This window comes from Mus caroli, unplaced genomic scaffold (assembly GCF_978045245.1).
Source record: "Mus caroli unplaced genomic scaffold, Mus_caroli_1 scaffold_7, whole genome shotgun sequence".
In the NCBI taxonomy this organism is placed as follows: Eukaryota; Metazoa; Chordata; class Mammalia; order Rodentia; family Muridae; genus Mus; species Mus caroli.
In genome coordinates this window covers 81,669,786-81,697,568 of record NW_028227262.1, presented here as the reverse complement: position 1 = coordinate 81,697,568, position 27,783 = coordinate 81,669,786, and the positions used below count along the sequence as shown (strand labels likewise).

At 42.4% G+C, this 27,783-nt stretch overlaps 1 protein-coding gene across 9 annotated transcripts in view; it reads left to right on the top strand.

Moving 5' to 3' along the window:
* Gng12 (G protein subunit gamma 12) overlaps positions 1-27,783 on the top strand; it is a 130,449-nt gene that overhangs the window by 49,781 nt on the left and 52,885 nt on the right. For 5 of the 9 annotated variants that reach the window (XM_021165252.3, XM_021165254.3, XM_029478914.2 and 2 more), the window contains exon 3: positions 11,882-11,934. The exons of the other annotated variants lie outside the window; for them this stretch is intronic. The gene's annotated coding sequence lies outside the window, so the exon portion shown is untranslated. The remainder of the gene's footprint in view (positions 1-11,881; positions 11,935-27,783) is intronic. 9 annotated transcript variants of the gene reach the window in all.

The following is a 27,783-nucleotide window of genomic DNA, read 5'->3' as shown; positions in this document are numbered from 1 at the left end:
GTTCACTTCCCAGCATGCACATGGCAGCTCACAACTGCCTACAACTCACGTTCTAGGGGATCCAACACCTTCACACAGACGTACATCCAGGCAAAACACCAATGCACATAAGAATAAAAAGAAAGAGGAAGAGATGAACCAGGTGGTTGTCATAGACCTGTGTTCTGTTATAGTGTTTGTTACAGACCTAGCACTCAGGACACTGGCTCAGGTAGACTTCAAGTACTAGGCAAGCCTGAGCTGTAAAGACCCTGTCTTACAACAAACATAAAGGATAGGGAAGAGCAGCTGGTGAACTCCCTGACTTCCCCAGCCCCCACCTCCCAACAAAAATAAATAAAATGTAAAACGAAAACCAATTGGAAAAAGAAAAGCCAGTTGGCACTTGCTCTAACTTGTTGGAGCTGACTGAGCCTTCTTAGGGAGGCAAACAAAGGGAGGTGAAAGTGTGATGGGAAATAGTGGTCTCTGTGGGGTTCCCTTCTCTACTACCCCGACAGATGCCAGGGTAGAGTGGCGGTCCCTCGAGCTAACACTGCCTACTTAGTGTGTTCTCATCAATGGAACTCATTCATGAAGAAGAAACACTGCCCCTCTGAAAGGCACCGATATCAGCCAAGCTGCCTGAACCCAAAAGGACCCACTTGGGAAGGGTTTGTGCTTGTTTCTAAAACTCCCTCTCTCAGGAGTTTTCTTAATGTTCTACAGTGTTTTCTTAATGTTCTACAGTGTTTTCAGTGGCTGTTGGCCCCAAACTTCATTGAACCAAGCAACAAAAGTAGTGGAGCAACCCACTTGGCACTGAGATCAGAGCCAGCAGTATTTAGAAGTAACTGGAAGAAACTGTGCTACTAACCACAGATGGGGCAAATAGGAGTCTGATGTTAAAGCAGCAAAACCGTAAGGCCTTAAGAGACAGAAGACTGAAGAACAGCAGTTGCCTACCAAACGTTTCCAGTATAACCATGATATTTTCTATTGAACTCATATAACTTCTTTGCAAGTCAACATGGCATTATTTATGTGGTTTGTTTGTTTGTCATTTTGGAAATAAAAAACATTTTTCTAGTACTAACTAAAACTCAGTTCAACAGAAAATATTTCTGGCCAATTTATAGTACCTGTGGGAGATGGAAGATGCTTCAGTGGGCATCAAGCTTGCTGTGCAAGCCTGATGACCTGAGTTTCCAAACTCCAGCACCCATGTAAAAGCCAGACAAAGCAGTACTGGTGGTGTCGGCAGGTGGACCCCAGAGCTTGGTGGCTGGCCAGTTTAGCCAAATCAGTAAACTTGAGGTTTAGGCTGGAAATTGATTGAAAAAGACACCTGTTCTCAGCATCTCAGGCCACATGCATGTTCCCATATATGAGCATGTGCTCTCTCTCTCTCTCTCTCTCTCTCTCTCTCTCTCTCTCCCTCCCTCCCTCCCTCCCTCCCTCCCTCCCTCCCTTCCTCCCTTCCTCCCTCCCTCCTCCCCACGTGCATATAAACTAAATACAGTTTTTATTAGATGCTTATTCCTGTCAGGCTTCATTTCAGGCCCTGGGGTACATCATTAAACATACAGCCTGTTTGCTCATGGAGTTTTCATTCCAGTGAGAGAGATGCATGTAAGTCAATAGCTAGAAAGGAGAGCATCAGAAGTTACATTGACATAGCAAAGCAATGTAGGGGAGGAGGGCTCTTCTGAAGAAACCTGGAGGACCAGAACAAAACAGATAGGCAGGAGTAGGTGTCTGCTTATGGTCCCAGTAGAAAAGTGAATATACTTGAAGGCCTCAAGACTGGAGCTTGCTAGTGATATTTGAAGAGAAGCCAAGTCTATGTAACTGGATAGAGGGCTAGGCCAAGGAGGCCTGGTGGCCAAGGGGATGATCTTCAATGAGTATGCTAAGGCTGCTGTGACTTCTGAGTAGGAAAATAAAGTGAACAGCCCTTTGCTCACTGGATGGAGACCAGACTGAGGTCCAGAATCTGGAGAGGGTTATGATAGTCACCTATGCAAGAGATGCTGGCTGCCTTACATAGCTGAGTATAGAAGCTGGAGAGACTCAAGAGGTATTGAAGCAGGGGTCACAGGAGTTGCTTATGAAATAAAGTAGAGTTTAACTTATATCTCTAAATGTGAGATGATAAGAAAGAAGCCAGAAATGGCCATGTGTGGAGTCGCATGCTTATGATCTAGTCCCCTGAAAGGATGAGACAGGAGGATTACAGTAAGCTTTGAGGTTAGCCTAGGCTGCATAGCAAGACACTGTATGGACAAACATCCAAAGAAGAGAACTAAGACATGTGAACAGAATGATTCTTTTCAACATAAAATCTAACAGCCTAGAGTATTCCAATAAAACTGGAAGTTTTAGAAGGCAAAGTAATATTAACATATATGATCAGTGACAAATGCTACTAAGTTCTACACCTTTTCTTTCCTGGGGGGGAAGGAAGGGAGGGGGCTTGGCTTCTCTCTTAAATATCTTTAGGTTTTTCTTAAATAGTCCTATCTATGCATGTTGGACTTTGAGCATTTTTTCATTAAGCTCTAACAGTGTGTTACACAGCATTGCTTTTTTGTCAAGTTACTAAAGCTCACATCCCCAACCATTCTTCTGACACTCTTCTTACCAGGAAATTGGAACTGGATAGCATTTGCTAAGCTTCCTGGGCAGATGCACTTGAACTAGGATTTACTAGCAGGCCTTTGGCACTCAATGGCTTAGAAGCTTTCTGCATCTCGTGTTGGAAAGCCATTTAGCCTGCTTTACATTTTCCTCACTACCTGTTGTGTGGAAAGGAATATTTTTGAATAGTCTGCTGCTTTAGTATACAGCCCTGTACCTACAGCCCAAGTATATTCGACATCTTACACAGAGTCCAGGTCAGCCTAAGCTGTTAAGTTGAGTACCTGACTCTTAGTGGTTTCCTTGATAGTCATTGTCTGTAAGATTTCAAAGTTAGAATGCTAGAGATTGTACCTTTTTCTATTGCTGCATAGTTTGCACTGTAGTTCCCTCAATTTAGGTTCTGAATGCCTGGTAGTTTTTTGGCAATAAGGTACCTCTCCCATCTTAAACTCCTCATAGTAAGCTCTTTGCAACCACTGGAGTACCTAAGAATTCCTTCCCTCTTCTCGTTAGCCCTGATCACTCACCACATCACCCTTCTGGAAGCTTCCCATGAGCATTCTGGGCTAGTTCAGGCATTCTCTTTGCTCAGTAGGAAGTCCTGTGTCCTTACTACAGTTAGATTTAAGCCATCACTGCTGTCATGCAACAGTTGCCTGACTGGGTATCTATGATTTACTGTAAGCTTCTCAAGGAGCTCTTCCCATCCTCTTTCTGCCAGGCACATATAGATACCAGATATGCTTAGACGGAGTAAGATGGTGGGAGAACCAACATGCTACAAACCTTCTGCCTTTACAGTGTATCTGCTGTTTCCCCTCCCTTCTCCTTGGGAGATGATGACACTAGTTATCTCAGAAGGGCTTATCCACTCCACAGGGAGTACTGTTCAGTTCAGTTGGGTTGTAGTTCGTACTGTAGGGCACAAGATTTTATGAAAATATACACAAGCCAGCCAAGCCTGCCAAAGTGAAATAACTATCAGTGAGGATGGGTGTAGAAACAGAGAACCTGTTATGTAAGGTGGGTCCAATGTCAATCTGTATATAAATAAACTAAATACATTATGTTATAACAAAGATTTAATAAGATGTGTCATCATAGAAAGTTCTGAAGATGAAATGACACACAGGCTCTACTCTTTTCAGTTGTGAATTGTCAATATTTTCCTTTCATATGTTGATCCAAATTATTTTGTTTCCTTGCCAATTAATGTCAGTTGCCTCCCATGAATTTTACTGAGTTAGGAAACAGATATTCCATATTTCTGTGAGATACTAATCCTATCTTTATGGGATATTCAGGTATGCGCACACACTCACACACACATACACATACATACAGGACTCTTCAAGAATGGGTTAGATGTGAATTGCAGATAAAAGCACAACAGATATATTTATAGAAAGGCACAGATTGGGGCCAGGTGTTAAATATCTTGGAACACTCCATTTAATATAGCTTAGCATTGTTTAGCTAATAGACTTTGTCTCGTGATAGGAATGTGTTTGTGATGTAACAGAACATATAGTTAATGGAACCTACACTGCACTGCTCTTCCCATTAAGACTTGCCACTTAACTGTATACCATTCTTTTATCACTTTATGAAACACTGAATCAGAATTATTCTGCACAGTGCTAGACAGTGGGGTAACAGGACCACAAAACAACAGACTCTCGAAGCCTTCCCCTGCAGTTTAAGTGCAGTGTATTATGAATTACATTGATAGAGGGATAAGTTGTAGAGCTTCAGGGAGTGGAATGATCGCACTGAATAAAGAATGAGGAAACCCTTATGAGAAAATGTATGTTTATCCCAAGTTAAAAAAAGACAACACCAATAAACAAACAAAAGCAGAGCCACCTGTGGTGGTAGACACCTGTAATCCCAGCACTTAGATCAGAACAATTAAGTTCACTGCCAGCTCTAGGGCAGTCTCAGAACAAACAAAATTGAGCAAAGCCTAAATTGCATTTTAGGTATTTAAATTATTAACTTCATGAAAGAAGGTTAAGGATAATTATCACTTTGGTAGACTCACTGAATTTACTAGCATCTCTTGGGAGCCTCCAGGATGGTTCCCTGATGCTGTCTGGGAAGGTTTCCATAGAAATGGTACAGAATTGGTGCTGTGAGACTGTATGAAAATACACTAAAAAAGCCAACCAGACATGACAGTGATATGAATATGTGTGAGTGTCTGTGTGTGTCTGTGGTTGGGTGGGTGGGGTGGGGGATGAGTGTTTGCATGGTACAGAAATTGAGAGGACACACAATTCATTTTATTTTACTTCACAACATTTCTTTCCTGAGAGACCCAGAGTCTGCTCTACAGCTGCCTAAAGGACTCAGGGACCCTACCATGTCACCTATAGTCTGCACCTCTACTGTTTTCAGTTGTGAATTGTCAATGTTTTCCACGATACTCTGTGGGAAGGAATCGTTATACCTGGAAGCTTTTCCATAGACTAACTGTGGAATTCAAAGTAGATGCAAATGGACTTTGAAAAGCAGCCAAAAACATTTCACTAAAAATTTCACTAAGAAGCATCATTGTTTATGAGGCTTAGACAAATATGGTTGCTGCATATTTTCTAAGTGTCTTATAACTGAGAAAAGCTACCTCAGAATTTAAAAAACTGCTGGTGTGGTGGTGACACCTTTAATCCTAGCAGTTGGGGATGAAGAGGCAAATAGATATCTGAGTTCAAGACCAGTTTGGCTTACATAGTGAGTTCTAGGTCCACAGCACCTATATAGCAAAACTCTGTCTCAAAAAAGAAACACACAAACAAGAACAACAACAAAATTACAAAAGTTTTGGGAATATGTTTGTAGCAGTGTATATGTGTGTGTATACATATACATATATTATACACACATATATATTATTGGTGATAAACTATAAAGAAGACAGTTAAAAGAAAAAAGGGTAAACTAATACACAAATGAACAAAAGAATGAGTATTTTCATTGTAACAATTCATTGATAAATAGGAAATCTTCATTTTTATTAAATTAGAAAAAGCAACACATTAACAGTACCATCTTATTTATAAAATATTAAGAGTTAAGAAGTGCTGGAGAGATGGCTCACTGGTTAATAGAGCTTACTGCTCTTGCAAAGGATAGGGCTTTAGTTTTTAGCACCCTTGTGGTGGCCCACAATAGCCTGTAACTCCAGTTTCAGTGAATTGAACATGCTTTAGTGACCTCCATGGGCTCCTGGGTGCATGTGGTATGCAAGCACACATGCACTCACACAAATCCTAAAAACTGCTTAGTAAAATAGATCTTAGGAACTGTTCGTTCATTATTTTGTTGGTAGCGTGCTAATAAAAGTTTCTTTAGTGGAGAGGGGTTCACAAGTCCCATCCCTGACTGATGAAATCTAATAAAAATTGATAGCTTCTAGGAGACAGGGAGGCCATTTCTTTCATGGTATGTCAACCCCTGGTAGGTAAACTACACTTCAGTGAATGGTCCTATACCATGAGTCTATAGACAGAACAAAACTGATTCAGTAGCAATTAAAAGAATAAAAAGGAAGGGGAAAGTGGATCTTAAAAGAGTTGAGAGAAGAATGGGAAGTGATTGCCATCAGGATGCATTTTGTGAAATTCTCTAAAATTAATAAAATATTATACTTTTAAATAAATCCCCTTTAAGAAAAGAAAAATAAAAGCAAACCAGCTAGCAATTCTATTCTTTGAATTCAAGGAAACTAGAGAAGTGAGATGGAAGAATTACAAAGCTAAATCATAAAGACATCCAAAGTTAGTTGTACTTATAAAGGTATAAGCCATTAATCACTTTAAAACTTCCAGCATGATAGGAATGATTTAGTAAATTAAGGCTTTCAAGATGAACAACTTTAAATGCATACAGAAAACATGCACAATAGTTAAGGCTTAAAATAATACCTATCACTTAGCGAATTTTTCCTTTTAAAATTTTTATTGTATATGTATGAGTGTTTGGCACGTATATATGTGTGTGCACCATGTGTGCATGGTATCTGCAGAAGTCAGAAGAGGGCATCAGATATCCTGGGACTGGAGATGTAGATGGTCATAAGCCACCATAGGGTACTGGGAATCTAACCCTGGTCCTCCAGAATGCTCTTAACCACTTAGCCTTCCCTCTGACCCCCTACTGAATGTTTCTGCGTGGCACTGTGCTAATAGTTTTCATCCTTTTAACAACTACATGCAAATAGTATTGTTAGTTCCCATTTTATACTAGAGAAAACTGAGGCTCAGAGATAATTATCCAGGAACTTACTCCTCACTAATTAAGGATCCAGCTCTCCCTTTCCTCTGTCCTTACCCAGTTGTGTTGTTGATGACATAAACTGAAGTCAACATCATATAAAAATACATACGTCCATCAAAAATTCCAGCACTGGGACAGTGGAATACACTAATATTTTTAAAAAGATTTTCTAATCTAATGAGTATGAGCCAATATGAATTTACAAGCACCACGTTGCACGTGGAGTTTGGAATAGGGCATTAGGTCTCCTCGCACTAAAAGTTAAAGGCAGTTATAAGCCTTTGGGTGCAGGAAACCAAACTTGAATCTTCTCCAAGAGCGATAGGTGCTCTTAACTGCTGAGTATCTTTCCGTCCCTTATTCTGTAATATTATGTATGTTCATAGTATAACAAAACAGAAGAACCAATGTAGGCCCATGATATGATTCAGCCCATAAGGCCCTTGTTGCCAGACCAAATGACCTGATTTTGAACCCAGGAACCCATGATGAAAAAGAATGCTGGTTCTAGCAATGTGTCCTCTGATTTCCACACATGGAAGAACAGGTATATTACTTTTTTTCTGTGTTGGTGATATTGTTAAACTACTCAACTTATCCATGCATTGGTTGAAAACTACTACAAGGAACTGGAGAGGTAGTTCAGTGGTTACGAGTACTGGCTACTCTTGCAGAGGACCTGGATTATATTCCTGGCATCTGCACAGTGGCTCACAACCATCTGTAACTTCAATTCTAGGACCCTTCCTAACTTCTGCAGGCACCATGCATTGACTTCTTAGTGTTTCTGCACATTATTACCCTGAACAGGCCAGAAACACCATTCACCTTATTCACTGCTACATTCCCAGTGCTTTGTAAAACTCTCAGTAAACACTTGAGATACAAAAATCAAAATACAGACACATAATTTGGTTGTGAATGATAGATGCCACTGATACTCATGTTCATGAGAAGATGGTAGGTGATGTCTCTGTGCTTCAATGGACACTACAGCTAACAGCATTTATATGTGAGTGCGCGCTGGGCCACAGTCCTGGTGCAGTCTTTGGGATAAGTTAGAAAGAGCTATTTCTCGATGGAGGTCTTTGCATGTCTCTGATCCTAAAGCTGCCTTTTCTATCGCTAAAGGGCCATGTCCTTATATAAAGTTCCTTTCTGTGGTCATCCAGGAGGAGTTTAGAGAGATGCCTTAGAACTCTAGGCCATTTCCTGGCAAGCACCGACAATTCTCATCATGGGTCTCTTTTCTCCAGCCAAAGTCATTGTATGCTACTACTTAGGCAAGCTTTCCATGTAAGAGGCCATGTGTAGAGGTGAGGAAGGAAGCTCAGTCAGCAAACTACTTGCTTTGCAAGTATGAGGACTGCATCCAGCCCCAAGCATCTATATACAAAAGGTTGCTGGAGTAGCACACAGTAATCCAAGTGCTAGGCAGAGAGTAACAGGCAAGTCCCTGGTCCTCGCTGGCTCTCAGCCTGGCCTTCATGGAGAATTCTAGGTCAGAAAGAGACTCTGTCTCAAAAACAGGTAGATGGTTCCTTAGAACAACCCCCCAAGTTGTGCTTCAGCCTACACACACAAGAATCAAAGTGATGAATCTCTTGGAGATGTGATTAAGTCCCTCCAGTAGCGAATAGGCCTAGGAAGTAATGGTACTTGGTAATGGCTGAATTTAAAAGACTAAGATAAAATGTGCTTTGTTGACGAAAATATGCCCTGAGACTCTTTCCTCTGTGTTTTTATGAGGCCCTGTGCCCCATCCATGCAGTGCCACTTTCCCATGTGTGTCTTTATTGAGCACCAACTGTATACTGAACATTTTAGGTCTCAGAGACTCAAAGATGGGATATAGAGGTGGTTTTCACCCTTCCAGGTTTCTGTAAAAGTCTGCAGAGAGACCAGCACATCACAAACTAAGCGCAACTGATGCAGCGATGTAAGGATGGTGAGGAGAGCAGTGGGACCAAGTGGATAGAGGGTCAGTGTAGCTGTTAGAGCACAGGCTCTGGAATCAGGTCGCTGCAGGTTCAGTGTAGCTGTTAGAGCACAGACTTCAGAAGCAGATTGTCTGGCTTCACCATCTGCTGCAGCTACCTGCAAGCCTTGTAACCTTAGGCTACTGACTTCTGTGCCTGTGTACCTACCTGCTAAATGGGGCAATAAAGGGTGACTCACAGAATTACTGACAACATTAAGGGAGCTTGTGGTGCTTTCGTACCTGGCTCCATAAAGACCAGCTCTTACTGTACCCGCTGCCTGCTATGTGTTTGTCAGCTGAGAAAAAAAAAATGCTCCTACAGTGCGAGCATAGTTTTGGCTCACTGGGCTGGCTGGCAGGGAGGTCTGGATAACTGAAGAACAGCATGTCCATGGGGAATGACGGGAATGGTGGGAATGAGACAACTGGGAGCATGTGTGAGTCTTCTTACAGGTTGGGTGTGACTCTGAGCAACACAGTGCTGCTGCCGCAGCCCACAGGCTATGAGGTGTCATGGATGAGCTGGCCAGGTCACCCTGTGGGTCTAACTTTCCCTTAACTTCTGCCCATGCATTAATAAAGTAAAAGGATGTGATTTTTTTTCTATTTTTTCTGATTTATTCTTTCGGCCTTAACTCCCTACTGCTGCTAAAACAGATGCATAGATGCAGACTTGTGACTTTCTGGAGAATGATAAAGAGATTGGCCTTTTGCTGAGACAGATGACAGACACAAGGTGCTCTGTCGATTACACATGATCCTCCCCTCCTTCCCTTCCTCCTGATGCAGGCAGATGCCAGACTCGGCTTGACTCCAGGCCTGCTTTGGTTTGCATGTTCCCAAGTCAAATTGTTTTCAGTTTTTAAGTATGAAGTAACTTCCCATCTGGCATTACTGTCACTGTCTAACCATGGTATCATGAAAGGTGATTTTGATAATTAATGCTTATAATTAAAATGAAAGGAATATCTTACTTGGAAATGTTCCAGTTTACTTGAGCATAGTTTTGCTACAACCCTCTGAAGGCTGCAGGCAAGGCTTGTAATCTCGCTGTGTTTCAGGTGCCTCATTGCACACTTCCCACAAAAAAGCTGCCTTGAGAATTAGTGGAGGTAAAAAGAACAAGGGCAGGTCCTGCAGGCACCCGGACAGTACTGAAACCGATTTCTGCTAAGACAGCTAGTGACGGTTTATTTAGAGAAGGAAATGGTGACTGATATCTCCATTTTGGCAGCTGGGGAAATGTCTTAGTGGATAAAAGTCTGTTGCCCCAGCTTGAGGATCTGAGTTCAGCTTACCAGCACCATGCAGCAGTATACATTTGTTACCCTAGCGCTGTAGGGCAAAGACGGGCAGAACCAGGGGCTCACAGGCTAGTCAGTTTAGCTGAAAGGGTAACGTTAAGATTTTGTGAGAATGAGAGGGGAACCCCTTGGTCCTGTGGAGGCTTGATGACCCAGGATAGGGGAACAGTAGGCCACTGAGTCAGGAGTGGGTGGGCGGGTGGATGGGGGAGCATCCTCATAGAGACAGGGGAGAAGGAGGGGATGGGGGCTTGTAGAGGGGAAATTTGGAAGGGGGGTAACATTTGAAATGTAAATAAATAAGATAACCAATTAAAATAAATAAATTAAAAGATTTGATGAGAAACCTTATCTCAAAAAAGTATAGAGAGAGAGCTGGTGAGCTGGGCCAGAAGTTAAAAAGTATCTGTTCTCCTGAAGGGATGCTGTGGTGCATACAGATGCAGCCCAGACACTCATATACAGAAGATAAAAAATAAATAAAACAAGGTAGGGTTGAGAGCAACAGAGGAAAACATGTCACATCACCTCTGATCTCAGCACACCTATGTATGGGTGTGCCTTATACCTCCATACATGCATGTGCATACATATACACCATACATTGATAAGCATATATCTGTACTATGAGCGCTCGCGCTCTCTCTCTCTCTCTCTCTCTCTCTCTCTCTCTCTCTCTCTCTCTCTCTCTCTCTCTCCCCGACCCCCCATTACAGTTGATTTGCTTTGTAGTTTGGTTTTCACTGAATGCTGAAATACTCACTGAGAATATTTTTACATTTTTCTCAATCTGTTCTGTTCTGTGTGTAGCCAGCGGCTATTGTGGACTATATTGTGGCTCGCCTGAGCTGAGAGGTACAGGATCTTGACAGTTTAGTTTTTAAAAACCAATCAGGGGAAGAGTTGGACAGCTGCAGGTCAAAGGTTGCAAAGAAGCAGATGTAAGGTGAGGAAGTAGACGCTACAAACAGGGACTAAGATGAGTAATGTGTAGGAAGGATTTGAGCTTTTCTTCTTACAGTGGGATCTGGGGCTAAGCAGTGCTGCTCTGGAGACCATTTCTCTATGTATGTAATTTTCTCATAACATCGTGCTCTCAACCTCAATGTATACAGCCAGGTTTATTTAAATGAAGAAATGTAAGATGACTTCAGGTTTTATGTGGACTTCATGTTCCGATAGTATTTTTAATCATTCAAATCTCTTGTCAAGACTTTCATCTGCTTTTTTAAAAATTTTTTGACGTAGCTTGTATTATATTTCTCTTGGGGCTCACCATTAATGTTAGGGCAAAATTTTGTTATTTCCATGCTGCATTAGAAAGCCTGGCACATCCCTTCATGTGTCCTTCAAGTTAGGCTTAATCCTAGCAGAAGTGGGTTGTGGGACCAGAGCAAGAGTGACAGCCTAGGAGGCTTTTGCTCACTTGGAGAGCTTGGATGAAAACACTACCATTTATAGTTATGCTGGCCTCAGCCCTCCAGCCACTCTCCGAGGCAGAAGCAAGAATGCCTTCTATTCAGGAAGTTGAAGTATGTAGGCAAAAATTCACTCTCTACTCTAGTAGGAGCAAGACCAAGCTTCTTTAACCTGTAACTAAGAGAATAAATACTCGCATTACACAGTCGCTTGGGATGAAAGCAGACCTTTCCCACATGTGATTCACCCCTGGGATGCCTGTTTAATTCTCTTTCAGATTCACCCCACCATTTAAAACCTGGAGGCACTGGGCCACACAAAGCCTTGCTGGTAAGGTCCATCTTCATTCATTATTCAAACAAAGTAGCCATGTGGAGTTGCTTTTAAAATGCTAGTCACATGTTTAGTCAAATACATCCCTAAAAAAATCGCTGAATATTTATTTGCACATTTTTTTCTCTGAATGATTTATGAATTTTCCATGCCTTAAAAAATGTTTTTTGTTTTATTGACTTTTTTACTGTTTTTTTGTTTTTTTTCAAAGAATTGAGGAAGGAGTGGCTCTGTGATTCATGCCAGAGCTATTAAACTAAAACCTTCTGTGAAATGAATCCCTTCCCAGGTCCATGCTAATGTCTTTCTTGTTTCATACAGTATTCAAAACACCAGAGCGGTCCGTTCCTTGGCTGTGGAATTCAGGCTTCGCCTTGAAGTATGTTGTAGTGAAAATGGGTGCACAGCTAGCACACATTAGGCTGTGCTCACTTTCATTGTGTTGTCTTACAATTCTTGTGACATTGTGAATTATGTGAATGCACGTGTGGAGGTGTGTGCACAGAAATGCAGCGGCAGGAAGAGATGGTTGTGAGTCACCATCTAAGTGTTGGTGACTGAGCTGGATCCTCAGTTCTTCCGCAAGAGCAGCCAATGCTCTCTCCACAATGCTCTTGAGCCTCAGGCCATAATTAGTGCTTTGTATTCCTTCTCCTCTAACCTTAGTGTGTCTGACTGGAGTACTGGCAGTACCTCAGAGGTAGGAAGCACTTGCCTTTTTTTTTTCAAGTGAAAAGCATGTGCGGTTGATACGGTATCACTTCCTGGTCTTGCAGCTGTAGACTGACAGTGGTGTTAGCATTTGCTCTATAATAAGCCACCCCAAATTAACTCCTCAAATAGCAGTTGTTTATTTTCAAATTCGGGGAGGGGTGGCCACTCAGCTCAGTTATATGATTCTTCGGATTTGAGTTGAGACTATTCAGGAATAACGCCCAGGTAACTGAGGCTTTGTTTTGTTGGTCACGTGGCTATTAGCTGAACATTTATAACGCCTGCCCCATGGATAGAGTCTCCTCTTGGTGCCACATTAGCTGTCCTTCAGGGTGTCCCCTGCTCTGCTCAGAAACCATCTGTACCACCTGCACTCCCCATCACACCAGCCCACTCTTTGGCTTCTCTACCCTTACTACCTACGTGCATCATCCTCTTGCTCACTTCTTCCTTTTCTCTTTCACTCTTTGTGTGTGGTATTTGTGTCCAAGCCAGAGGTAAACCGTGGGTGTCATAGCCCAGAGGTCTGCCTGTCTGCATCACCAGGATTGGGATTGCAAGCACATGCCACTACGCTGGTGTTTTACATGGGGACTGACGATTGACTATGCATCATCAAGCTTGCACAGCTAGCGTTTACTTCCTGAGCCATTTCCCTCACCTCTAGGCTTTTTGGGGTGGAGGGAGGGAGTCAGGTTAATCTGTTTGCCCTCACATAAGGCATCTTATTTCATTCTGTTTACCCCTTCTCTTGTTTTTGTTTTTGATTTTAAGGCTCAGTTGTTTTAGCTATCTGTGATTTCATCTGCTCCAGCCTCCTTACAAGCCAAGCATGGCCAATTTTTTCACCTTGCCTACTCTACCCCTTTTTTTTGGGGGGGGGCTTTGTTTGCTCTTTAAAAGCAGAAATTTCCATATGCCTTCCTTGTGGCCCAACAACACAGGCAGAAAGCATAACAGATACTTGGTTAAGCAGAAAGCAGTCCAGCCCAGCCCAGCCCTCATTCACAGCACCCAGCTCATCAGAGTCACAGGAGGTCAGGCCAGGCCCTGTTGCTTTCATTCATCAGGCTTGGGCAAGACCTCAGGAATCAAGTGATGCTTCACAGCTTGGCCATCCAGAAGCAAGGACTTAGGTAAAGCTTGGGTTTAAGCACAACTCTAGGAGTTCCCTTTAAAAAGCTACCTTTCTGAGCTACAGTTTTCTTGTCTGGAAAGAGGGGCATGATACTTAACTCAAAGCTTTCCAGAAACGAAGGGGGAAAAAAGGTTGTGTGTGAAAATGCTGTGTAGACTGTAAGGTAGAACTGAAAGACCTTAGTTAATGTGGATCTCTGACTACTCAGTAGTTTGAAGAGGGAAGCTGCCAATATAGTAGTGGGAGAGCAACAGAGAGTGGGAAGTTGAGTGGAAATGGTAGAAGCGGGAGATTCAATAAAACAGCATCAGTGGTAATAATTAGGGGATGCTGTCTGCCAGGCACCGTGCTGTCTGCTTATGTACAGATTTCCTGGAACTTTCCCCATCCATTTACAGAGCAATCTTTTTCTTGAGATAGTGTCAGTCTTACTGTTTATTCCTGACTGTCCTGAAATTAACAATCCTGCTTCAGCCACGCAAGTGCCAGGATTACAGGTGTCACGTCATACACTGCTCTCATATGTACTATATTTTATTAGATATATTTCCCCCATTGGTGATTTGTGTGTGTGTGTGTACGTGTGTGTGTGCGCATGTGTGCATATGTATGTATGTATGTATGTGTGTGTGTGTGTGTGTTTTCTTTTATATTCTTCAAAATACCTAGATCTACCTATTCCTGGCAATGGTCTGGTGTTAAAGTTATCAGCCATTGACAGTTAGACTTAATATGAGAATTTCATTCAGAGAATTGATTTTAATTCAGTCAAGATTGTTACTAAAAGGCTCCCAGAATTCTATGGGGACTGGACTGTTCATGGAAGGAAATTTCCCTTGGGACTATGTTTTCCCTTAAAATAAGGTTTATTAGTTACACTTATGCAGCTTGTAATCAACAGAACTCCAACTTAGACTAGGCATGTTTGTCCTTCACAGCTGTGTTGAGGGCTCGGAGGCCTTCATCCAGCCATTTATATTCTCTGTCCTGTTCTTCTCCCACCTTACGTCCATCAGTGTCCTCCCCATCTATGCACCACACTCCATAATCACACCACGGTGGCACCTGTAACCATTAGTGTCAGGCACCATTCTTGCAGCTTGTATCTTAACAAGAGTAACTCTTCAGCCATGATTCTAAGAGTAGTACCAAGGAAGTGTTTTCACTGGCCTGGTTTGGATAGCCTGTTGGAGTCAGCATGATTACAAGTGGGCAGTAGACAGCAAGCAGTTTTTCTTTGACCATGTTGTTCACATGTCCCATGACAAAAGGCAAGTCCACCAATATCAAATGTGGTGGGTTCCCTATGTGGGGTGGTGGAGGGAAGAGTTTTCACAACAGGAAGGAGGGGGGAAAAGATGCCAAGCAGATAAAATCTCTAAGTACCACAGTGGTCTGATTTAGAAATTTTGTAATTTGGAGTCAGTTAAACTTGAAAGGTTGAAAATTAGTTGTAGCCTTGGTATGTTACGATCCAGGCTATGAACAGTGAACAGATGCTTGGAATGAGAGTGAGTGGCCTTACTTTGGGTTTGGTGGGAATTCCTGGGTTGAGGACTTCATGTTGCCTCCCGAGGAGCCATAGAGTAGTTAGTACCTGGGGACAGTGGAGCTTCAGTGGATCTGCAGACTCCGTAATGATTTACAAAACTGTGTGCAGGAGAGATCTTGTGTTCCATAACTCTCTCACTGGACCCCACTGACAAACCATTGTTTGACTTAACTGTAGCTGTTTTCAGTTTGGCTAGTTTAGTCTCTGGCATTAGCCTCTGCTCTTGGCTCACCTATCGAAGTTTAGTGTCCATTATAAACATGGCTGCTTGTGGAACAGACAGTGATGTCAGTGGCTGAGCATTCTGCCTTAAATTATATATTGAGTTTTCCAGCTTTATGTATAAGGTTTTCACAGTCATAGCTGCCATTTACCTAATGCCAGGTTCTACTAAATACTTCATGTGCATTATCTGAACTGCATATTTCTACATGACTAACTCCAAGAACCTCAAATCTGTCCAGTACCATTCTGGAAGCACAGGACAAGTCTCTCTTGTTCTTCTTACATCTGTGTGTTCACCTTTCCATACACAGGTAGTAGGATCAAAGCCCCAACATTGGAAGACACTGCTAAAATCATGTGGTTCATTGGTTTCACAGTCTATTCCAGACCCTTACTGTCTTAGTTATGGTTTTATTGCTATTAGGAAATACCATGACTCTAAATACCATGTTCTCTAATAAAAAGAGAACATTTAATTGGGTCTGGCTTACAGTTCAGTCCATTACTGTTATGGTTGAAAGCATGGTGGCATACAGGCAGATGTGGTGCTGGAGAAAGGAGCTGACACTTCTACATCACAATCCACAGGCAGTAGGAAGTAACTGAGATACACTTCCTACAACAAAGCCACACCTACTCCAACAAGATTGGGTAGATAACTGTGTGATCCTGGGCACACTGCTTGTCTCTGAGCCAGTTTCCTTATCTGTCAGATTGGATAGACACCAATCTTATGGAATTAAGGGACTAAATGAGCTTCATACTCCACCCCAACACACACACACACACACACATGCACGCATACACGCGTGCGCACATGCATACTCAGTTAATTTGCAGTACTCTCTAGGGAAGGCGGCCTCCTCTTCCAACTGCTTACCTTGTGTCTCTCTGTGTGCCACAGTTAGGAGAATGCAAAGGACTGTGCTGTGTTGGCTTTTCCAGGGAAGTTCACCCAGACAGGACAGCAACGTAAACCAATTCCACCAAAATTTACCTCAGCAAATTAGTAGTTTTTTAAGCTTATTTACAGAGCATAGGGGCAGTGCTGCCTTCAGGATCATGATTAGGCTGAATGTCCTGTGTCAGAAACAGACAACTAACTCATTTGTGTCTTTCTACAATGTCACAATTTCTTGAATACCAATAAATTTATAGGGTATGGTAGTTTTCAATGAGGCAAACTCTGATTCTTTTATTCAAGTTTTAATTACTAATACTAGTTTTCAGATCACATACAATGTATCAAATAGTAAATATCTCTTTGTTCATGCATATGTGTAGGTTATAGAGTGACTTCATAAGATTAAAGAAACAGGAAGTTTAAGGGGCTTCAGAAACCAAAGCTGGGAAACTGACAGGGTTACACAAGTCTCTGTTGATAAAGATAACCAAACCAAGCCAAGCTGCAAAGAAACTGAAGCCGCAGCAGTTATGAATGTCACCATTATAGTTGTCGAGGATCAAGGCCAGACAACCTCATAGGATGATGAGCAGGTGTCAGTAGAAGAAAGTTGTTGGCAAAAGTGGGACCCAAGTCAAACTGAAAGGACAGTGTGAAGTCCTCTGCCTGTTGGTCCTTGCTGCATACATCAGGAGGTCAGATGACAGGACACTGGGGCTATTGCTATTAACACTGCTAGGTAGTGTCCAGGTTAGGGAGTTCTAGTCTTCCTTTGCTCTGGTATGTCTGGTAAGTATTTGCACCTATGTTTGTTTGTTTGTTTGTTTGTTTGTTTGGGGGGATAGGATTTTAGTATGCCCATGTCTCCCTATAGTCTCCATTTACTCTGATAAGTTTATAGGGTGGCACCCCCTCTACTCCCAGGAATAAGTAAGTTATCAGTGGGTGCTGCTGGCTACATGGTACTTCTCTTGTGACCACTCAAGTACAGAGTCATCTTCCATCCTCAAAGTAGTGTCAAAACTGTTTAAAAGAACACAGTCTCCGGGGCAAGGCCCATCCAGAAACCTTTTACATAATGTAGGTAACAGAGCAGAACAGACTCTCAACAGCAGGTGAGCCCAAACAGCTGCATCACTGAAAATTCCCACCTCACTATGGATAACCATCTCACGGAGGCCCTCTTTCAGATATCTTTCCACTTCCTATATATTCAAGCATCTCTCACAAGCCTTGAAGCTGGGAATGTGGGGAATAGGGAAGATGACTGGCCCTTTCTCTCTCCACTAGGGCACAGTCAGTAACTGCATTGCTATTACTGTAGACCTAGCTACTGCTGATTTGTTTTGCTGAATAATGGTTCTTGTTACTTGACCAAGAATGGTCTACTTCAAGATGGCATACATGAGCTGAACATATTATGTCTGGAGGGGAAACAGTCATCCTACAACAGGCTGATGGAGAAATTTGATCTGGTGATTGGATTCTTGTGCAGCTTTGTCCCGAACTCCCCCCCCACCCCTTCCATGATCCTGCAGTACTGGGTTCTAGACACAGCTTCCGGTTGCCAGTCTTCTCGTCTATTATAAAGGACACTAAGACTACCTTCTAGAGCTCAAGATAAATGTGTTCCCTTACTCATGTTGTGGAGGGGACAGCCATTTACTCTGACATTGAACAATCCCTCTCACATTTGGTTCCCTTGGGTAGATGTTACGCATTGTCCAGGGATTTCGGCAGAAGCTGCCTTTAAAAGTAGCCTCTCTGAACTTGTCGCAAAAGACTAACCCTATTGTGCCCACCACCTTGGGGTTGTAGAAATCAGAACATTTTCAAGAAATCCTCCTCCAGTTGTGTTGTCTATTTCCACTTACTTGTTCTGTTTACACCCTTGTTATGGCTCCTAGAACGGTTGGGTTGACTTCTTTTAAATGCCCATGTTATGGTCTATCTAATCCTTCCTTTAGAATTTCTTATCTGCCACATCTTCATGTTCTGCTATAATATCATGTTATATTAAGTCAGCTCTGATCCAGGACAGAAAACTCCTCTCCAGAAACTTAAAACGGAGCTCGGTGAGCACATGGAAGCTTTTGACTGACAACCTGGATTGCTTTCATTGCCCTCATACAAGTACACTTGATGAAATCTAGTGCCTCTGTGGAAACTGCTCAGTCGCCATTTCTCATGCTCAGCACCCTGACGATCAGAGAAATGATTTGCTGTATAACATGAGGGTGTTTTGATGAGGGCTCTGCACAGAGCTTATCGGTTCCACAGAATCAAGCCTTGTGGGATGTTCCACCTCTTCACTGAAGAAAAGAGACCTTTTATGCTGCAGAAATAGTCCTTACTACCTGTTTTAGTGGATTTTATTATTTTATTTGATATGTTTCATATATTTATTATGCTTTGTTCTTAGGCACCCCATCCCCATCTCTTAGTCTCCTTTCTCTTCCCATTGGTCTGCTTCATCACTCCAAATATTGTTCTTAGGAGCCAGTCATTGTTTCTCGTTCTCTAGGTGAAACACTTAGAATTCAGCCTTGAATTTGTGGCTCTGCTGCCTTAGCTTCCTCAGTACTTGGAACACAGTTTTGTACCCCCACCCCACTACAATGAACGGAGCAGTTCAGTCCAGGAAGTGACATGTTACTAAGGTTTTCAGGTCAGCTAAAGTTAGAGTCACTCATAGCACAATGGTCTAACACTATATCAAGGTTTCCACATGACCATTTGAAGAACCTGGGTACAGACACAAAATACTTCACACACTTCTACTAAAACATGCTGCTTATATGTGTCTTCGTTACTTTTCTATTGCTGTGTTAAAACACTGTGACCTGTGCAACTTAAAGAGTCAGTTTCAGGTCTAGAGTTTAATAGTGATGATAGTTCATGCCGGCAGGGCAGAGAAAGCAGGTGACAGGTGACTGGAGCCGCAGCTGAGACCTTACATTTCCAACCCCAACAGGAAACAGTGAGGGCCAACTTAATGCTTTCAAAACCCCAAAGCCCACCCCCAGTCAAACACTTCCTCCAATGGGACTGCACTTCCCAATTTTTCCCAAACTGCCACCAAATGGAGACAGAGTGTTCAAATAGATGAGTCTTTGGGGGCCATTCTGTTTCAAACAGTAATGAAGGAGGGAAGAGGATGTTGGAGTAAGAGGCCAGAGGTTTGTGCCTTCTTCAGTTACAGAACCACTTGAACAGTGACTTATGCTCAGTCTCGGTTGCTTCATCTGCCCGTGAGATAATTCCCTTCCGTAACATGATCACTCCACTGCAGGAAGCACTGCATGTGACGAGCTTGCAACAGCCTCCTCCTCTGTAGTCAGTACTCAGCCTTCTGCAGCTTCAAGTATTATCTGTACATGGCTACGATGAGTTATATGTGGCTAGGATCACATTTTGAAAACTTTTAAAGTCATTTTTAAAGTAGACCACTTCATCAGATTGTTTAAATCAAACAAGAATTTGAGAGTAACCTAAAATATGTATATGCTTTGAAAAAAAAATAAGTGTCTTGGGCTGGGTTGATGGCTCAGTAGATTAAGGCACTGGCTACCAAAACTGGTAACCTAACTTCTATTACCAGAACCCACATAGAAGGTGAGAACTGATTCCTGAACATGTCCTTTGACCTCCACAAATGTGCCCACATATGCTGCACACAGTCACACAGAAAAATAGTGTTATTTTTAAAAAACGCCGGTGTTGTGAAGTTCATTAGTCATGTAGTGTGAGAACTCAGAGCTTAGTAGTAAGGATTAACTTCCTCCGTGTAACCTAGATCGGGTCATTTTCATGAGGATAACAGCATCTAGTGTCATGGTAAGAAAAGGAAAGCTTGCAGTGTGCTTGGAGTGGAAACAGCACACTGGGCACTGAGTTTATGATGGCCGTTGTTTCCTGTCGTGGTATCAGCTCCATTGCATGGACATGCATTTGAAGAATGCTTTGTTCCTTGTGACAAACGATGAACAGCACCCCCAAGGCACTTTTATGTGTAAAGTTGCTGTCTGTTTTGTTTGAGGAAGAACATTTGGCAATTGAGAAGCTTGTAGTTACCAAACTAGTACATATAAAAAAACAGCCACAGTGGCCTAATTAAACAGCTTTCCCCGTTTTTTAGATCTTATTTCATTGTTAAAATGAGATAGTGATTTTGCTACCAGATTTTATATATTTTTTTTGCAAGGATTAGGAAAATACATATTTACAGCCATATTTAGATAACTGCTCTAAGTGCAGATGTTTATTTTGCTTTCTTTCCATAAAAGAACAGGTGCCAACGGGAAGCTGAGCAGAGTGTGTGACTTCCCTTGGGAAGAACGGGGAAAGCAGGACTTGGAACCATGTACTGATAGCCCAGGGCAGACAGGAACAGACAGGCTAAGCGGGAAGGTGCCTTTTCATGTGGCAGGCACTCACTCCAACAGTCCCCCACCCCACCCCGGGCAGTCCAAAGTAGATGGAGCTCCAGTCCCGCCGTCCTGTAGTACGTACAGGGAGTGTATGCACTGGTTTGGGCTGAGCTAGTTTCGTAGTCTGTTTTGTAACACATGCCTGTGTTCTTCTGGTGAATGAATAACCAGATGAGCAAGAAACCCATGCCTGTGCTGGTCCTGACAACACCTTTTGAGCAACAATCTTCCTTTATTTGGAAGATAAAATATGACTAGGCAGTTGCAAAAAGGGAAGCGGTAGATGGGTCTGTGGCATTCAGCAGACCACTTCAAACGGTTGGTTACCAAATGTTTAGTGAGTATCTACCCTCCACTTGAGGTCATAAGACTTTTTTTTTCTTTTTACAAACCTGTGGTCTACTCTGAATGGCCTTAGAGGAACAAAAAATTTATAGGCATACCTTGTCTGCCTTTTCAACCTTGTCCACAAGCAGGGCCCACGACAGTGATTTACCTCCTAAGTCTCAGTTCTTGTGGCAGCAGTCAACCATTCCCATTCCTGTAGCTCAAGAGACCTGACAAATTTTGCATTGTTTGGTTATTTTTTTGTTTTTGACACAGGGTCTGCTCGGTAGACCATACTATCCTCAAACTTGTAATGACCCCTAACTTTCAGATCATCTGACTTCAGTATATATAAACAGGCCTGGCTTTAATTTTGTAGTCTTTGTTTAAAGGAGACTCTCAAGGTAATGTAAAACTTAGAACCTACAAAAGTTGGATCTGAGTATAAGTGTAGCAGGACTGACTGCCCCGCCTCCAGGCCTTCCCTTTGCCCTGTTGTGTGGTCATCAGCATACAACCACTCAACCCCCAGCCTACGACAGGCTCTTGGCAGGAGGTAGGGGCTAAGCCTGGTTGTTCAGTGAGGACTCCAGACTCTTCCAAAGAAGGGAAGACAGTCCAGGTTGCAGAGAACTGCTACCAGAGTCACTCGTGGCCACCAAGCACTTGTATGATATGATGAAGTCCCACCACTACCCCATGAAGGGAGGCCTTTACTCTCAGGCCTCTAGTGCAGCTGTGGTTGACCAAAAGCTCTACAGAGGAGGCCTTAGAAAGGAGCCTTGGAAGCCGCCACTGGCTAAAACAAACACTGGAAAATTCTCCTTTAAAAAGAAATCTGTGGCAAAACCATGGCCATGACCCAAGCCTTAGGAGAACCATCCAGCCTGCAAGACTGTACAGATAAGTGTTGATGTGCACTCGATCTCCCTCAGCCCTTAAATGTCTCTTGCCTCTCTCTGCATAAAAGAGCTAAAGCACTTTGCTCATCAGTCTGAGTGAGATGTACTAAGCAGAAAAGGGAGGAGGGAAAAACCCCTTTGGGAAAATCAGTGTGAGGGTGACTTTTCCAGTACAACACTGGCTATTCTCGCCCCCTGGAGGAGGACTAGAGAATGACTGTCACAGACCATCCCAAGCAAAGAGTGTTCCTTCTGCATGCCTTGAGAGTATTATTAGAAGCTATTATAAATAAGGCTGCTATGAACATAGTGGAGCATGTGTCCTCCTTACCAGTTGGAACATCTTCTGGATATATGCCCAGGAGAGGTATTGCAGGATCCTCTGGTAGTACTATGTCCAATTTTCTGAGGAACCGCCAGAATGATTTCCAGAGTGGTTGTACAAGCTAGCAATCCCACCAACAATGGAGGAGTGTTCCTCTTTCTCCACATCCTCACCAGCATCTGCTGTCACCTGAATTTTTGATCTTAGCCATTCTGACTGGTGTGAGGTGGAATCTCAGGGTTGTTTTGATTTGCATTTCCCTGATGATTAAGGATGTTGAACATTTTTTCAGGTGCTTCTCAGCCATTCAGTATTCCTCAGGTGAGAATTCTTTGTTTAGCTCTGAGCCCCATTTTTTAATGGGGTTATTTTATTTTCTGAAGTCTACCTTCTTGAGTTCTTTATATATATTGGATATTAGTCCCCTATCTGATTTAGGATAGGTAAAGATCCTTTCCCAATCTCTTGGTGGCCTTTTTGTTTTATTGACGGTGTCTTTTGCCTTGCAGAAGCTTTGCAATTTTATGAGGTCCCATTTATCGATTCTCGATCTTACAGCACAAGCCATTGCTGTTCTATTCAGGGATTTTTCTCCTGACCCATATCTTTGAGGCTTTTCCCTACTTTCTCCTCTATAAGTTTCAGTGTCTCTGGGTTTATGTGGAGTTCCTTAGTCCACTTAGATAGAATTGGACACCCATTTATAGTGGTAAAGAGTGAAATGGTTACAATGCCATTAAATTGACATTTCATATTAAGTACACAGTTAGTCTTAGGGTTTCTATCCCTGCACAAACATGACCAAGAAGCAGTTGGGGGGAAAGGGTTTATTCAGCTTACACTTTCCACATTGCTGTTGATCACCAAAGGATGTCAGGACTGGAAGCAGGTAAGAAAGCAGGAGCTGATGCAGAGGCCATGGAGGGATATTACTTACTGGCTTACTTCCCCTGGCTTGCTCAGCCTGCTTTCTTATAGAACCAAGACTACCAGCCTAGAGATGGCACCACCCACAAGGGGCCCTCCCCACTTGATCACTAATTGAGAAAATGCCTCACAGCTGGATCTCATGGAGCATTTCCCCAGCTGAAGCTTTGATAACTCCAGTTTGTGTCAAGTTGACACACAAAACCAGCCAGTACAATAGTGAACAGTTAGGAAAACCTACCACTGCTGTGGTTCACATCAAATTATCACTAGTGTTGTGCCTCGTCTCCCTCTTTAAGACTTTACCAAGGAGGCTGTAAAGATGGCTCGGTGATTAGGAGCATACACTGCTCTTCATGGGGCCTTAGTTCAGTCCCTGCTGTTCAGACCTGACAGGAACTATAGCTCCAAGGGATCCAACCTTGGGCCTTAGCAGGTATCTGCACTCGCAAACAATTTAAAAAATAAAACAAACATTAAAAAGAATTTGTCAAGGATAAAAAGGTGATCAATCAGAAAACAGGAACTTTCAGCTGTGAACTGAATACATATATCTAGAGTCTTGAAAACAAAGTCGGTTTACTTTAAGTTGTTGGTATCACTACTAGCAAATGCGGGTGGGGGGCAGATTCTAGTTACAATTAAATTAAGGAGTAGCCTTACCACAACTCTACTTTTTGTGTATTCAAAGAAGAATTCAAAACAAGCCAGTGTTGCAGAGGCCTGTGATCTCATCATTTAAAGAAGTGGGACAGGGCCATGGCCCAGTTGCTCGGCGTGGGTTGTGTGCTTTATAAATGGAGAGCATCTGTAGGAAAAGTCTCACCCATCATCCCTTGTTCGACTGTAGTACTTCCATCCCCCAAGTGTCAGGCACAGTGGTGCTGTTTAGTGATGGGTTTAGTGTTTGCTTTTTCCATAACCTCCTCTCTCCAGAACCTTGGGTGCACATCAGCACCTGAGGACTTACATGGCACTGCTGAGATCATGTAGTATTCATATGTCGGGGCAGGTGCTTCTCTGTGACTGTTTTTCCTTAAAGGAAAATGTACACATCGTAAGTTATTGGACACTTGGCAGAGGCATTAATAATTATTGAGAAAGTTCTTAAATATTTTGTCTTTAGTATTTCGCTTCTTCTAACTTCTAATATAGGCAAAAGATGAGAGTATCATCAACATATATATATTTTTTTTTTGGCCTCGGGCTTCTAGAGACCAGTTGCTCTGAACACCCAGCAGGCTTCATCCAGAACAAGTTGATGGGATGTGTTTCACCCAAGACAAATTCTTAGGGGACCCCTCTCTTTTCTTGCATCTTCTTCCTCTGAGGACATCTAGAGGTGACAGTGGGTCCTGGGAAGCTAGAATTTCTGGTGAACTAGATGGGTCCCTAGAACTGGCTGATCTCCTTTTTCAACACTCATCTTCACCCTGACCTTCCTTGCCAATCCTGTCACGGAAGGAGCACGCACATGTCCACACCAGCCATCAGTATCTTTCTCTCTTTTTAGATGTCTGCCCCCACTAGTAAAGCCACCATTAGGAATCTCCCATTAATACTGTAGTGCTTTGTATAAAATGGTATGTGCCTTCATAATAATGTACATATATGTACATTATTGACATTTGAGACAAGTCTTGATATATATCTCAAACTGGCTTGAGCTCAAAATGCTCATGCTTTGACTTCCCAAATACTAGGGTTATAGATGTGTGTCAACACACCTGGCCCCCTCCTGTGTAGATTGCTTTTGCTGTCAGATACAATGCAAGTCCTATACAAATGCTGTTATGCTGTGTTGTTGAGGGAATAGTGACCCCCCAAATCCTGTACATGTGCAATACAAACATGACTTCCTACCCTCTCCCTCGGAATATTTTTGCTATACAGTTAATTAAATCCACAGGTGTAGATGCCTAGCTACAAAGGCCTGTCTGTTGTGATGTAAGATGAAACTGGCCATGCCTCAGAGGCCCCACCCTCTTGCCTCTGGGCTCCCAGCTCCAGCCTTACCTGCTTATTTGCCTTTCTTGAAGAACCAGGCTTTTCCTTGCTGGTTTAGAGTACTCCTCCCATACATTCAGAAATCCTCACCTGTGTATTTCATACTCTTCACCCTGTTCTGTATTAGTTCTTTTGTGTCCTTATTGAAGCACTTTATCCCATTCCTAGAACACTTGTTCAGAGTAGACACTCAGTAAATATGAACTGAGTAACTGAACAAGAGAACAAACAGATGTGTTCGGGGTCATGAGAGGACAGGACTTTTTAATAGTCATACTTTAAATTAAAAGGCCATTAAAACAACAGTGCTCCAGGCATGGTAGCACACACCTGTAGTTCCAGCGCTTGGGAGGCAGAGGCAGGCATATGTCTGCGAGTTTGAGGCCAGTCTGGTCTACATAGGGAGTTAAGGACAGAATATCATGTCAATATTCAGGGCTAGGAAGGCTAAGACAGAATTCCTTGCTGCGTGCAGATAGAGAATATTTTTAAATTTTAGTAAGATAAAATAACCTAATAAGTTCAAGGCCAGTCTGAGCTAAAAGTCTTAAAATAAGTACTAACAATAACAAAATATTCAACCACCTTTAATTTGTTAAGGAAAGATATTGTTAGAGAAAAGCCAGTAGATAAGTAATTAACAGGGATTCAATTTAGAATTATAGAAAAATTATAACACGCTTCCAGAATTTTACAAGGAAATGTTTATCCAAATATAGTTTCATGTGTCCTTTAAAGTGATGCATAATTGTGTCTGTCGTACCACTGCCAAAGTTACATACTTGTGCCTTATAAGAAAGAAGAAGCTAGCAGTTTCAAATTGTGGAACATTCTACTCTTAACAAATACCCAAATTGTCAAATACAAAGAAAGACTCAGGAGATACCCTTTTTGTGACAGCGTGAATGAGAAGGGCTCCTATAGTCTTCTATATTTGAATATTTGGTTCCCAGTTGGTAGACTATTCAGGAAGGATTAGATCAGGAGATAAGACCGTGTTGGAGATGTATCACTAGAGCTGGGCTGTGAGGTTCAAAAGCCTCCCTTTCTTCTCCTCCGCCTGATCCTCCCTCCCTCCCTCCCTGCCTGACTTCTCTCTCTCTCTCTCTCTCTCTCTCTCTGCCTGCAACATGCAGATCAGATGTGAACTCTGAGCCACTGCTCTAGCACTTTGCCTGTCTGCTGTTGCCACACTTCCCATCTTAATAATGAAGTAACTCTCTGAAACTATAAGTAGCCCCCAGTTAAATGCTTTACTTTGTATGTTGCCTTGGTCATGGTATCTCTTCTCAGCAATAAAATATCAACTAAGATATTTGTGTTAAGCCGGAGTTGACTAACTATAGTATAGTTATATAAGAGAAGCCCTTATTAATAGGAAATACATGTCTATGTATTTGTGTGTCTGCCTGCTTGGGTATCTGTCTTTCTCCCATCCTTTAGAAGGAGATTGGGATTAAAGTCAGTACAGTAAGATGCTGAAGTTGGAAGGATTTGACTAAGTAAAAGGCACTTGTGCTAGTGTCCATGGTGAATGTGTGGTCCTGCTCCTCAAGAGTCAAGGAGAAAGGACCACTTTAATTGAGCAGCATAAGGAGACTTGTACCTCAAAAAAGCACCACAGTGGGTTGTTCATAAAAGTTGTATTACAAAGAACCCCACATAGAGATGCTTTTGCTGAAGTGACACAGCACAGGAAAGATTAGAAGGAATTGTAATTTTTGAGACAGGGTTTTGCTAAGATAAAAGCAAAGAGTTGGAGACAGAGCTTTGTAAAATGCTTGCCTGGTATGCATAAGGCCCTAGGTTTGGCCTGCAGCAAGGCAAGGAAAAGGCTGTGTGTCACACACACACACATACACACATCAGAGTGATCTGTGGTCTTTGCTTCTCTATCACTATATTCTACTAAATAGAGAGGTGTATAAACTAAATATATACATATATAGGTGTATACAAAAAAATCCTGTACACATGTGTTAGAACAGAGCTATGGAACCCAGGCTAACCACAAAGGGTGGCCTTAACTTCTGATCCCTCTGTTCCTGCTTCTGAGATGTTAGGATTGCAGGACCTGGAGCTTTGTACATACTGGAGAAGCACTCTTAACAAATGAGATGTATACCTCTGGCCCTTTAAAATAATAGTTCTAGGGAAATCCTATATTGGATAGGAATGAGCCAAGATGACTTTATAAGCATCTCTGGCTCTGGAATTCCTCACTTTTTTTTTTCAATTCTTTGGGCCTCTGTGAGCCAGATAACATAGCAATGTCCTTTCTAAAGATGTTTGTAGTATATAGGTCAAGTTAGATAAGTCAGAGACTGGCTTCCCAGCTAGCCAGGAATGTAGGAATCCTGTGAATGCAGCAGTTCCTAAATCAGGGACTTGGGTT